The following is a 13981-nucleotide window of genomic DNA, read 5'->3' as shown; positions in this document are numbered from 1 at the left end:
CTTTTCCGCATCTGCCATTAGCCCGCTGCATAGAATTGATGGAAATATGAATGCTACCATGTACAAGGATATTCTGGAGAATGTAATGCTGTAACATGGTAAAACCAAAGTAGCCAGGGGATGGAAATTCCAGCGAGACAATGATCCTGAGCACACATCCAATTTAGTCAGAAATTGATTAGCATTGGAAAAATGAAAAAAAAATTATTGAAAAAAAAAAAAAAAAATTGACAAAGAAAAATGTTCACCTGTTGCAATGGCCGAGCCAATCACCTGATTTACACCCTATAGAGCACCTATGGGATGAGTTAGGGCGACGAGTTGGGGCCTGTACTCAGAGCAATAAAGATGAAGTGTTTGCAGATTTGCAAATGGAGCAAGATCCCTCAAGACGTCTTGAATACCCGAGTGGCTTCAATGCCTCGTCGGTGCGGTGCAGTAATTAAAGCAAGAGGTTATGTTACAAAATACTAAGTTATGGATCGTAAGCAATGATGGCCAACTCTCTATGTTGTGATCAATAAATAGAAGATGCAAAACTTTTGGCCGTCAGTTTTCTGTAATTAAATGACCAGACCTATATTCAAAAGCATTGTGGGTAAAATTAAGGTCTTACATGACGACAACTTCATGCACTTTCAATTTATCACCAGGGAAATGGCGTCACAGCAACCAGACAGAAGGAATCACACTAGTCCATGTTCACATAATTGCTCCTCGCTTTCTTTTTTTGTGGGAAATTTTATAAAATCATGGTAAAAATTGCTGCATGTTTACATCGATTTCAGAAAGTTGTGACAAAAAACCACAATGTGACTGCAATCCTGGAAACCAACGTGAACTCAAAATCAATACATTTTCCCTCCACTGATACATTGTAACAAATGATGAGCAGATTAATGAGATTTTCGGTGCCGATGTATTTAGCGCTTGTCTGTAATGGATGCAGTATCATGGCAGGAGAAGAGCAGGTGAGCAAGGACAGGCAGGTGGAGGTTTCAACTTCACAATGGAAATATCTATCTTTCTATTCACTGACATCAAGCAGAAATGTTGAGAAATCAAACTGATTTGCATTAATTTCACATATATTTGTTTGTGGGTAGCAGCTCACTTCACAGATTTCCTGATTTTTCAAATTCTGAATGTAAATGTCTCTATTCAATGACAGAAAGCAGACACAGAAACACAAAGTATATTGCAAAAGTTGTAGAACTTTTAATTCTTTGGTTTAATATTACTTTTTACTACATTTAATGGCATTTGTCCCAGACTGAAGCCTCCAATACAATGAGCTGCATCTTTCCTCCATGTTGATGTTTCCACCGTAGGAAAGAAGTTAAGGAACGTAGAGTCATGGGGGCGATATATGTATATGACATCTGTCACCTCCGACCCAGACGACAGCTCAGCTAGGACGCAAGTCAGAAGCACAGATCCTCATGGTCTCAACCTCTCCCAGTACAGGCCCTTGTGTTCTCCTCTGCTCCCAGTACAGATCCTTGTGTTCTCCTCTGCTCCCAGTACAGATCCTTGTGTTCTCCTCTGCTCCCAGTACAGGCCCTTGTGTTCTCCTCTGCTCCCAGTACAGATCCTTGTGTTCTCTCCTCTGCTCCCAGTACAGGCCCTTGTGTTCTCCTCTGCTCCCAGTACAGATCCTTGTGTTCTCCTCTGCTCCCAGTACAGATCCTTGTGTTCTCCTCTGCTCCCAGTACAGATCCTTGTGTTCTCTCCTCTGCTCCCAGTACAGATCCTTGTGTTCTCTCCTCTGCTCCCAGTACAGATCCTCATATTCTCCTCCGCTCCCAGTACAGATCATTGTGTTCTCCTCTGCTCCCAGTATAGATCCTTGTGTTCTCTCCTCTGCTCCCAGTACAGATCCTCATATTCTCCTCCGCTCCCAGTACAGATCATTGTGTTCTCCTCTGCTCCCAGTATAGATCCTTGAGTTCTCTCCTCTGCTCCCAGTACAGATCCTTGTGTTCTCCTCTGCTCCCAGTACAGATCCTTGTGTTTTCATCTGTTCCCAGTATAGATCCTTGTGTTCTCCTCTTCTCCCAGTACAGATCCTTGTGTTCTCTCCTCTCCTCCCAGTACAGATCATTGTGTTCTCTCCTCTCCTCCCAGTACAGATCCTTGTGTTCTCCTCTGCTCCCAGTACAGATCCTTGTGTTCTCCTCTGCTCCCAGTACAGATCCTTGTGTTCTCTCCTCTGCTCCCAGTACAGATCCTTGTGTTCTCCTCTGATCCCAGTACAGATCATTGTGTTCTCTCCTCTGTTCACAGTACAGATCGTTGCGTTCTCTCCTCTCCTCCCAGTACAGATCATTGTGTTCTCTCCTCTCCTCCCAGTACAGAAACTTGTGTTCTTCTCTGCTCCCAGTACAGATCCTTGTGTTCTCCTCTACTCCCAGTACAGATCCTTGTGTTCTCCTCTGCTCCCAGTACAGATCCTTATATTCTCCTTTGCTCCCAGTACAGATCCTCATATTCTCCTCCACTCCCAGTACAGATCATTGTGTTCTCCTCTGCTCCCAGTTAAGATCCTTGCGTTCTCTCCTCTGCTCCCAGTACAGATCCTTGTGTTCTCTCCTCTGCTCCCAGTACAGATCCTTGTGTTCTCTCCTCTGCTCCCAGTACAGATCCTTGTGTTTTCATCTGTTCCCAGTATAGATCCTTGTGTTCTCCTCTGCTCCCAGTACAGATCCTTGTGTTCTCTCCTCTGCTCCCAGTACAGATCCTTGTGTTTTCATCTGTTCCCAGTATAGATCATTGTGTTCTCATCTGCTCCCAGTACAGATTATTGTGTTCTCCTCTACTCCCAGTACAGATCCTTGTGTTCTCCTCTGCTCCCAGTACAGATCCTTGTGTTCTCCTCTGCTCCCAGTACAGATCCTTGTGTTCTCTCCTCTGCTCCCAGTACAGATCCTTGTGTTCTCCTCTGATCCCAGTACAGATCCTTGTGTTCTCTCCTCTGCTCCCAGTACAGATCCTTGTGTTCTCCTCTGCTCCCAGTACAGATCCTTGTGTTCTCCTCTGCTCCCAGTACAGATCCTTGTGTTCTCTCCTCTGCTCCCAGTACAGATCATTGTGTTCTCTCCTCTGTTCACAGTACAGATCCTTGCGTTCTCTCCTCTCCTCCCAGTACAGATCATTGTGTTCTCTCCTCTGTTCACAGTACAGATACTTGTGTTCTTCTCTGCTCCCAGTACAGATCTTTGTGTTCTCCTCTACTCCCAGTACAGATCATTGTGTTCTCCTCTGCTCCCAGTACAGATCCTTGTGTTCTCCTCTGCTCCCAGTACAGATCATTGTTCTCCTCTGCTCCCAGTACAGATCCTTGTGTTCTCTCCTCTGCTCCCAGTACAGATCCTTGTGTTCTCTCCTCTGCTCCCAGTACAGATCCTTGTGTTCTCCTCTGCTCCCAGTACAGATCCTTGTGTTCTCTCCTCTGCTCCCAGTACAGATCATTGTGTTTTCATCTGTTCCTAGTATAGATCCTTGTGTTCTCCACTGCTCCCAGTACAGATCCTTGTGTTCTCTCCTCTCCTCCCAGTACAGATCATTGTGTTCTCCTCTGCTCCCAGTACAGATCCTTGTGTTCTCCTCTGCTCTCAGTACAGATCCTTGTGTTCTCCTCTGCTCCCAGTAAAGATCCTTGTGTTCTCTCCTCTGCTCCCAGTACAGATCCTTGTGTTCTCCTCTGATCCCAGTACAGATCATTGAGTTCTCTCCTCTGTTCACAGTACAGATCCTTGCGTTCTCTCCTCTCCTCCCAGTACAGATCATTGTGTTCTCTCCTCTGTTCACAGTACAGATCCTTGTGTTCTTCTCTGCTCCCAGTACAGATCCTTGTGTTCTCCTCTACTCCCAGTACAGACCCTTGTGTTCTCCTCTGCTCCCAGTACAGATCATTGTGTTCTCCTCTGCTCCCAGTACAGATCCTTGTGTTCTCCTCTGCTCCCAGTACAGATCCTTGTGTTTTCTTCTGCTCCCAGTACAGATCCTTGTGTTCTCCTCTGCTCCCAGTATAGATCCTTGTGTTCTCCTCTGCTCCCAGTACAGATCCTTGTGTTCTCTCCTCTCCTCCCAGTACAGATCATTGTGTTCTCCTCTGCTCCCAGTACAGATCCTTGTGTTTTCTCCTCTGCTCCCAGTACAGATCCTTGTGTTCTCCTCTGCTCCCAGTACAGATCCTTGTGTTCTCCTCTGCTCCCAGTACAGATCCTTGTGTTCTCCTCTGCTCCCAGTACAGATCCTTGTGTTCTCCTCTGCTCCCAGTAAAGATCCTCATATTCTCCTCTGCTCCTAGTACAGATCCTTGTGTTCTCCTCTGCTCCCAGTAAAGATCCTCATATTCTCCTCTGCTCCTAGTACAGATCCTTGTGTTCTCCTCTCCTCCCAGTACAGATCCTTGTGTTCTCCTCTGCTCCCAGTACAGATCCTTGTGTTCTCTCCTCTCCTCCCAGTACAGATCCTTGTGTTCTCTCATCTGCTCCCAGTACAGATCCTTGTGTTCTCCTCTGCTCCCAGTACAGATCCTTGTGTTTTCATCTGTTCCCAGTATAGATCCCTGTGTTCTCCTCTGCTCCCAGTACAGATCCTTGTGTTCTCTCCTCTCCTCCCAGTACAGATCATTGTGTTCTCCTCTGCTCCCAGTACAGATTCTTGTGTTCTCCTCTGCTCCCAGTAAAGATCCTTGTTCTCCTCTGCTCCCAGTACAGATCCTTGTGTTCTCCTCTGCTCCCAGTACAGATCCTTGTGTTCTCTCCTCTGCTCCCAGTACAGATCCTTGTGTTCTCCTCTGATCCCAGTACAGATCCTTGTGTTCTCTCCTCTGCTCCCAGTACAGATCCTTGTGTTCTCCTCTGCTCCCAGTACAGATCCTTGTGTTCTCCTCTGCTCCCAGTACAGATCCTTGTGTTCTCTCCTCTGCTCCCAGTACAGATCATTGTGTTCTCTCCTCTGTTCACAGTATAGATCCTTGCATTCTCTCCTCTGCTCCCAGTACAGATCCTTGTGTTCTCCTCTGCTCCCAGTACAGATCCTTCTGTTCTCCTCTGCTCCCAGTACAGATCCTTGTGTTTTCTTCTGCTCCCAGTACAGATCCTTGTGTTCTCCTCTGCTCCCAGTATAGATCCTTGTGTTCTCCTCTGCTCCCAGTACAGATCCTTGTGTTCTCTCCTCTGTTCACAGTACAGATACTTGTGTTCTCCTCTGCTCCCAGTACAGATCCTTGTGTTCTTCTCTGCTCCCTGTACAGATCCTTGTGTTCTCCTCTGCTCCCAGTAAAGATCCTCATATTCTCCTCTGCTCCTAGTACAGATCCTTGTGTTCTCCTCTGCTCCCAGTAAAGATCCTCATATTCTCCTCTGCTCCTAGTACAGATCCTTGTGTTCTCCTCTGCTCCCAGTACAGATCCTTGTGTTCTCCTCTGCTCCCAATAAAGATCCTCATATTCTCCTCTGCTCCCAGTACAGATCCTTGTGTTCTCCTCTCCTCCCAGTACAGATCCTTGTGTTCTCCTCTCCTCCCAGTACAGATCCTTGTGTTCTACTCTGCTCCCAGTACAGATCCTTGTGTTCTCTCCTCTCCTCCCAGTACAGATCCTTGTGTTCTCTCCTCTGCTCCCAGTACAGATCATTGTGTTCTCTCCTCTGTTCACAGTACAGATCCTTGCGTTCTCTCCTCTCCTCCCAGTACAGATCATTGTGTTCTCTCCTCTGTTCACAGTACAGATACTTGTGTTCTTCTCTGCTCCCAGTACCGATCCTTGTGTTCTCCTCTACTCCCAGTACAGATCATTGTGTTCTCCTCTGCTCCCAGTACAGATCCTTGTGTTCTCCTCTGCTCCCAGTACAGATCATTGTTCTCCTCTGCTCCCAGTACAGATCCTTGTGTTCTCGTCTGCTCCCAGTACAGATCCTTGTGTTCTCTCCTCTGCTCCCAGTACAGATCCTTGTGTTCTCTCCTCTGCTCCCAGTACAGATCCTTGTGTTCTCTCCTCTGCTCCCAGTACAGATCCTTGTGTTCTCTCCTCTGCTCCCAGTACAGATCCTTGTGTTCTACTCTGCTCCCAGTACAGATCATTGTGTTCTCTCCTCTGTTCACAGTACAGATCCTTGCGTTCTCTCCTCTCCTCCCAGTACAGATCATTGTGTTCTCTCCTCTGTTCACAGTACAGATCATTGTGTTCTCTCCTCTGTTCACAGTACAGATCCTTGTGTTCTTCTCTGCTCCCAGTACAGATCATTGTGTTCTCCTCTGCTCCCAGTACAGATCATTGTGTTCTCCTCTGCTCCCAGTACAGATCCTTGTGTTCTCCTCTGCTCCCAGTACAGATCCTTGTGTTTTCTTCTGCTCCCAGTACAGATCCTTGTGTTCTCCTCTGCTCCCAGTATAGATCCTTGTGTTCTCCTCTGCTCCCAGTACAGATCCTTGTGTTCTCTCCTCTCCTCCCAGTACAGATCATTGTGTTCTCCTCTGCTCCCAGTACAGATCCTTGTGTTTTCTCCTCTGCTCCCAGTACAGATCCTTGTGTTCTCCTCTGCTCCCAGTACAGATCCTTGTGTTCTCCTCTGCTCCCAGTACAGATCATTGTGTTCTCCTCTGCTCCCAGTATAGATCCTTGTGTTCTCCTCTGCTCCCAGTACAGATCCTTGTGTTCTCTCCTCTCCTCCCAGTACAGATCATTGTGTTCTCCTCTGCTCCCAGTAAAGATCCTCATATTCTCCTCTGCTCCTAGTACAGATCCTTGTGTTCTCCTCTCCTCCCAGTACAGATCCTTGTGTTCTCCTCTGCTCCCAGTACAGATCCTTGTGTTCTCCTCTGCTCCCAGTAAAGATCCTCATATTCTCCTCTGCTCCAAGTACAGATCCTTGTGTTCTCCTCTGCTCCCAGTAAAGATCCTCATATTCTCCTCTGCTCCTAGTACAGATCCTTGTGTTCTCCTCTGCTCCCAGTAAAGATCCTCATATTCTCCTCTGCTCCTAGTACAGATCCTTGTGTTCTCCTCTCCTCCCAGTACAGATACTTGTGTTCTCCTCTGCTCCCAGTACAGATCCTTGTGTTCTCCTCTGCTCCCAGTAGAGATCCTTGTGTTCTCTCCTCTCCTCCCAGTACAGATCCTTGTGTTCTCCTCTGCTCCCAGTAGAGATCCTTGTGTTCTCTCCTCTCCTCCCAGTACAGATCCTTGTGTTCTCTCCTCTGCTCCCAGTACAGATCCTTGTGTTCTCCTCTGTTCCCAGTATAGATCCTTGTGTTTTCCTCTGCTCACAGTACAGATCCTTGTGTTCTCTCCTCTCCTCCCAGTACAGATCATTGTGTTCTCCTCTGCTCCCAGTACAGATTCTTGTGTTCTCCTCTGCTCCCAGTACAGATCCTTGTGTTCTCCTCTGCTCCCAGTACAGATCCTTGTGTTCTCCTCTGCTCCCAGTACAGATCCTTGTGTTCTCTCCTCTGCTCCCAGTACAGATCCTTGTGTTCTCCTCTGATCCCAGTACAGATCCTTGTGTTCTCTCCTCTGCTCCCAGTACAGATCCTTGTGTTCTCCTCTGCTCCCAGTACAGATCCTTGTGTTCTCCTCTGCTCCCAGTACAGATCCTTGTGTTCTCTCCTCTGCTCCCAGTACAGATCATTGTGTTCTCTCCTCTGTTCACAGTACAGATCCTTGCGTTCTCTCCTCTGCTCCCAGTACAGATCAATGTGTTCTCCTCTGCTCCCAGTACAGATCCTTGTGTTCTCCTCTGCTCCCAGTACAGATCCTTGTGTTTTCTTCTGCTCCCAGTACAGATCCTTGTGTTCTCCTCTGCTCCCAGTATAGATCCTTGTGTTCTCCTCTGCTCCCAGTACAGATCCTTGTGTTCTCTCCTCTCCTCCCAGTACAGATCATTGTGTTCTCCTCTGCTCCCAGTACAGATCCTTGTGTTTTCTCCTCTGCTCCCAGTACAGATCCTTGTGTTCTCTCCTCTGCTCCCAGTACAGATCCTTGTGTTCTCCTCTGCTTCCAGTACAGATCCTTGTGTTCTCCTCTGCTCCAAGTACAGATCCTTGTGTTCTTCTCTGCTCCCTGTACAGATCCTTGTGTTCTCCTCTGCTCCCAGTAAAGATCCTCATATTCTCCTCTGCTCCTAGTACAGATCCTTGTGTTCTCCTCTGCTCCCAGTAAAGATCCTCATATTCTCCTCTGCTCCTAGTACAGATCCTTGTGTTCTCCTCTCCTCCCAGTACAGATACTTGTGTTCTCCTCTGCTCCCAGTACAGATCCTTGTGTTCTCCTCTGCTCCCAGTAAAGATCCTCATATTCTCCTCTGCTCCTAGTACAGATCCTTGTGTTCTCCTCTGCTCCCAGTAAAGATCCTCATATTCTCCTCTGCTCCTAGTACAGATCCTTGTGTTCTCCTCTCCTCCCAGTACAGATCCTTGTGTTCTCCTCTGCTCCCAGTACAGATCCTTGTGTTCTCTCCTCTCCTCCCAGTACAGATCCTTGTGTTCTCTCCTCTGCTCCCAGTACAGATCCTTGTGTTCTCCTCTGCTCCCAGTACAGATCCTTGTGTTTTCATCTGTTCTCAGTATAGATCCTTGTGTTCTCCTCTGCTCCCAGTACAGATCCTTGTGTTCTCTCCTCTCCTCCCAGTACAGATCATTGTGTTCTCCTCTCCTCCCAGTACAGATCCTTGTGTTCTCCTCTGCTCCCAGTACAGTTCCTTGTGTTCTCCTCTGCTCCCAGTACAGTTCCTTGTGTTCTCCTCTGCTCCCAGTACAGATCCTTGTGTTCTCTCCTCAGCTCCCAGTACAAATCCTTGAGTTCTCTCCTCTGCTCCCAGTACAGATCCTTGAGTTCTCCTCTGCTCCCAGTACAGATCCTTGTTTTTTCATCCGTTCCCAGTACAGATCCTTGAGTTCTCTCCTCTCCTCCCAGTACAGATCATTGTGTTCTCCTCTGCTCCTAGTACAGATTCTTGCGTTCTCCTCTGCTCCCAGTACAGATCCTTGTGTTCTCTTCTGCTCCCAGTACAGATCCTTGTGTTCTCCTCTGATCCCAGTACAGATCATTGTGTTCTCTCCTCTGCTCCCAGTACAGATCCTTGAGTTCTCCTCTGCTCCCAGTACAGATCCATGTTTTTTCATCCGTTCCCAGTATAGATCCTTGTGTTCTCCTCTCCTCCCAGTACAGATCCTTGTGTTCTCTTCTGCTCCCAGTACAGATCCTTGTGTTCTCCTCTGATCCCAGTACAGATCATTGTGTTCTCTCCTCTGTTCACAGTACAGATCATTGTGTTCTCTCCTTTGTTCACAGTACAGATCCTTGTGTTCTCCTCTGCTCCCAGTACAGATCCTTGTGTTCTCCTCTACTCCCAGTACAGATCATTGTGTTCTCCTCTGCTCCCAGTACAGATCATTGTGTTCTCCTCTGCTCCCAGTACAGATCCTTGTGTTCTCCTCTGCTCCCAGTACAGAACCTTGTGTTCTCCTCTGCTCCCAGTACAAATCCTTGTGTTCTCCTCTGCTCCCAGTACAGATTCTTGTGTTCTCTCCTCTCCTCCCAGTACAGAGCCTTGTGTTCTCCTCTGCTCCCAGTAGAGATCCTTGTGTTTTCATCTGTTCCCAGTATAGATCCTTGTGTTCTTCTCTGCTCTCAGTACAGATCCTTGTGTTCTCTCCTCTCCTCCCAGTACAGATCATTGTGTTCTCTTCTGCTCCCAGTACAGATCCTTGTGTTCTCCTCTGCTCCCAGTACAGATCTTTGTGTTCTCCTCTGCTCCCAGTACAGATCTTTGTGTTCTCCTCTGCTCCCAATATAGATCCTTGTGTTCTCTCTTCTGCTCCCAGTACAGATACTTGTGTTCTCTCCTCTGCTCCCAGTACAGATCCTTGTGTTCTCCTCTGCTCCCAGTACAGATCCTTGTGTTCTCCTCTGCTCCCAGTACAGATCCTAGTGTTCTCTTCTGTTCCCAGTACAGATCCTTGTGTTCTCTCCTCTGCTCCCAGTACAGATCCCTGTGTTCTCTCCTCTCCTCCCAGTACAGATCATTGTGTTCTCCTCTGCTCCCAGTATAGATCCTTGTGTTCTCCTCTGCTCCCAGTACAGATCCTTCTGTTCTCCTCTGTTCCCAGAACAGATCCTTGTGTTCTCCTCTGCTCCCAGTACAATTTCCTTGTGTTCTCCTCTGCTCCCAGTAAAGATCCTCATATTCTCCTCTGCTCCCAGTACAGAACCTTGTGTTCTCCTCTGCTCCCAGTACAGATCCTTGTGTTCTCTCCTCTGCTCCCAGTACAGATCCTTGTGTTTTCATCTGTTCCCAGTATAGATCCCTGTGTTCTCCTCTGTTCCAAGTACAGCTCTTTGTGTTCTCCTCTGCTCCCAGTACAGATCCTTGTGTTCTCTCCTCTGTTCACAGTACAGATACTTCTGCTCTCCTCTGCTCCCAGTACAGATCCGTGTGTTCTCTCCTCTGCTCCCAGTACAGATCTTTGTGTTCTCCTCTGCTCCCAGTATAGATCCGTGTGTTCTCTCCTCTGCTCCCAGTACAGATCCGTGTGTTCTCCTCTGCTCCCTTTACAGATCCTTGTGTTCTCCTCTGCTCCCTTTACAGATCCTTGTGTTCTCCTCTGCTCCCTTTACAGATCCTTGTGTTCTCCTCTGCTCCCAGTACAGATCCGTGTGTTCTCCTCTGCTCCCTTTACAGATCCTTGTGTTCTCCTCTGCTCCCTTTATAGATCATTGTGTTCTCCTCTGCTCCCAGTACAGATCCTTGTTTTCTCCTCTGCTCCCAGTACAGATCCTTGTGTTCTCCTCTGCTCCCAGTACAGATCCTTGTGTTCTCCTCTGCTCCCAGTGCAGATCCTTGTGTTCTCTCCTCTGTTCCCAGTACAGATCCGTGTGTTCTCCTCTGCTCCCAGTGCAGATCCTTGTGTTCTCTCCTCTGCTCCCAGTACAGATCATTGTGTTCTCCTCTGCTCCCAGTACAGATCCTTGTGTTCTCCTCTGCTCCCAGTACAGATCCTTGTGTTCTCTCCTCTGCTCCCAGTACAGAACCTTGTGTTCTCTCCTGTGTTCACAGTATAGATCCTTGTGTTCTCTCCTCTGTTCACAGTACAGATCCTTGTGGTCTCCTCTGCTTCCTGTACAGATCCTTGTGTTCTCTCCCCTGTTCACAGTACAGATACTTCTGGTCTCCTCTGCTCCCAGTACAGATCCGTGTGTTCTCTCCTCTGTTCACAGTACAGATACTTCTGCTCTCCTCTGCTCCCAGTACAGATACTTCTGCTCTCCTCTGCTCCCAGTACAGATCCTTGTGGTCTCCTCTGCTTCCAGTACAGATCCTTGTGTTCTCTCCTCTGTTCACAGTACAGATACTTCTGGTCTCCTCTGCTCCCAGTACAGATCCTTGTGTTCTCCTCTGCTCCCAGTACAGATCCTTGTGTTCTCTCCTCTACTCCCAGTACAGATCCTTGTGTTCTCCTCTGTTCCCAGAACAGATCCTTGTGTTCTCCTCTGCTCCCAGTACAATTTCCTTGTGTTCTCCTCTGCTCCCAGTAAAGATCCTCATATTCTCCTCTGCTCCCAGTACAGATCCTTGTGTTCTCCTCTGCTCCCAGTACAGATCCTTGTTTTCTCTCCTCTGCTCCCAGTACAGATCCTTGTGTTTTCATCTGTTCCCAGTATAGATCCTTGTGTTCTCCTCTGTTCCAAGTACAGATCTTTGTGTTCTCCTCTGCTCCCAGTACAGATCCTTCTATTCTCTCCTCTGTTCACAGTACAGATACTTCTGGTCTCCTCTGCTCCCAGTACAGATCCGTGTGTTCTCTCCTCTGCTCCCAGTACAGATCCTTGTGTTCTCCTCTGCTCCCAGTACAGATCCTTTTATTCTCCTCTGCTCCCAGTACAGATCATTGTGTTCTTCTCTGCTCCCTGTACAGATCCTTGTGTTCTCCTCTGCTCCCAGTAAAGATCCTCATATTCTCCTCTGCTCCTAGTACAGATCCTTGTGTTCTCCTCTGCTCCCAGTACAGATCCTTGTGTTCTCTCCTCTCCTCCCAGTACAGATCCTTGTGTTCTCCTCTGCTCCCAGTACAGATCCTTGTGTTCTCTCCTCTCCTCCCAGTACAGATCCTTGTGTTCTCCTCTGCTCCCAGTACAGATCCTTTGTTCTCCTCTGCTCCCAGTACAGATCATTGTGTTCTCCTCTGCTCCCAGTACAGATCCTTGTGTTCTCCTCTGCTCCCAGTACAGATCTTTGTGTTCTCCTCTGCTCCCAGTACAGATCCTTGTGTTCTCTCCTCTGTTCCCAGTACAGATCCTTGTGTTCTCTCCTCTGCTCCCAGTACAGATCCTTGTGTTCTCCTCTGCTCCCAGTACAGATCCTTGTGTTCTCCTCTGCTCCCAGTACAGATCCTTGTGTTCTCCTCTGTTCCCAGTACAGATCCTTGTGTTCTCTCCTCTACTCCCAGTACAGATCCTTGTGTTCTCCTCTGTTCCCAGAACAGATCCTTGTGTTCTCCTCTGCTCCCAGTACAATTTCCTTGTGTTCTCCTCTGCTCCCAGTAAAGATCCTCATATTCTCCTCTGCTCCCAGTACAGATCCTTGTGTTCTCCTCTGCTCCCAGTACAGATCCTTGTTTTCTCTCCTCTGCTCCCAGTACAGATCCTTGTGTTTTCATCTGTTCCCAGTATAGATCCTTGTGTTCTCCTCTGTTCCAAGTACAGATCTTTGTGTTCTCCTCTGCTCCCAGTACAGATCCTTCTATTCTCTCCTCTGTTCACAGTACAGATACTTCTGGTCTCCTCTGCTCCCAGTACAGATCCGTGTGTTCTCTCCTCTGCTCCCAGTACAGATCCTTGTGTTCTCCTCTGCTCCCAGTACAGATCCTTTTATTCTCCTCTGCTCCCAGTACAGATCATTGTGTTCTTCTCTGCTCCCAGTACAGATCCTTGTGTTCTCCTCTGCTCCCAGTACAGATCCTTGTGTTCTCTCCTCTCCTCCCAGTACAGATCCTTGTGTTCTCCTCTGCTCCCAGTACAGATCATTGTTCTCCTCTGCTCCCAGTACAGATCCTTGTGTTCTCTCCTCTGCTCCCAGTACAGATCCTTGTGTTCTCTCCTCTGCTCCCAGTACAGATCCTTGTGTTCTCCTCTGCTCCCAGTACAGATCCTTGTGTTCTCCTCTGCTCCCAGTACAGATCCTTGTGTTCTCCTCTGTTCCCAGTACAGATCCTTGTGTTCTCCTCTGCTCCCAGTACAGATCCTTGTGTTCTCCCCTGTTCACAGTACAGATCCTTGTGTTCTCCTCTGCTCCCAGTACAGATCCTTGTGGTCTCCTCTGCTTCCAGTACAGATCCTTGTGTTCTCCCCTGTTCACAGTACAGATCCTTGTGTTCTCCTCTGCTTCCAGTACAGATCCTTGTGTTCTCCCCTGCTCCCAGTACAGATCCTTGTGTTCTCCTCTGCTTCCAGTACAGATCCTTGTGTTCTCCCCTGCTCCCAGTACAGATCCTTGTGGTCTCCTCTGCTCCCAGTACAGATCCGTGTGTTCTCTCCTTTGTTCACAGTACAGATACTTCTGCTCTCCTCTGCTCCCAGTACAGATCCTTGTGTTCTCCTCTGCTCCCAGTACAGATCCTTGTGTTCTCTCCTCTGCTCCCAGTACAGATCCTTGTGTTCTCCTCTGCTCCCAGTACAGATCCTTGTGTTCTCCTCTGCTCCCAGTACAGATCCTTGTGTTCTCTCCTCTGCTCCCAGTACAGATCCTTGTGTTCTCCTCTGCTCCCAGTACAGATCCTTGTGTTCTCCTCTGCTCCCAGTACAGATCCTTGTGTTCTCCTCTGCTCCCAGTACAATTTCCTTGTGTTCTCCTCTGCTCCCAGTAAAGATCCTCATATTCTCCTCTGCTCCCAGTACAGATCCTTGTGTTCTCCTCTGCTCCCAGTACAGATCCTTGTGTTCTCTCCTCTGCTCCCAGTACAGATCCTTGTGTTCTCC

General features: G+C 48.1%; 1 protein-coding gene across 2 annotated transcripts in view; it reads right to left on the bottom strand.

Annotated features, from left to right (window-relative positions):
- The window catches only part of LOC141155309 (connector enhancer of kinase suppressor of ras 2-like), a 586755-nt gene that overhangs the window by 104031 nt on the left and 468743 nt on the right, over positions 1-13981 (bottom strand). The gene's annotated exons all lie outside the window — the stretch shown is intronic.

Source organism: Phyllobates terribilis, unplaced genomic scaffold, assembly GCF_046119375.1.
Source record: "Phyllobates terribilis strain yellow unplaced genomic scaffold, ASM4611937v1 Scaffold_7__3_contigs__length_470593459, whole genome shotgun sequence".
Lineage (NCBI taxonomy): Eukaryota > Metazoa > Chordata > Amphibia > Anura > Dendrobatidae > Phyllobates > Phyllobates terribilis.
The sequence above is the reverse complement of the archived record's forward strand: the minus strand, read 5'-3'. Positions and strand labels throughout refer to the sequence as shown.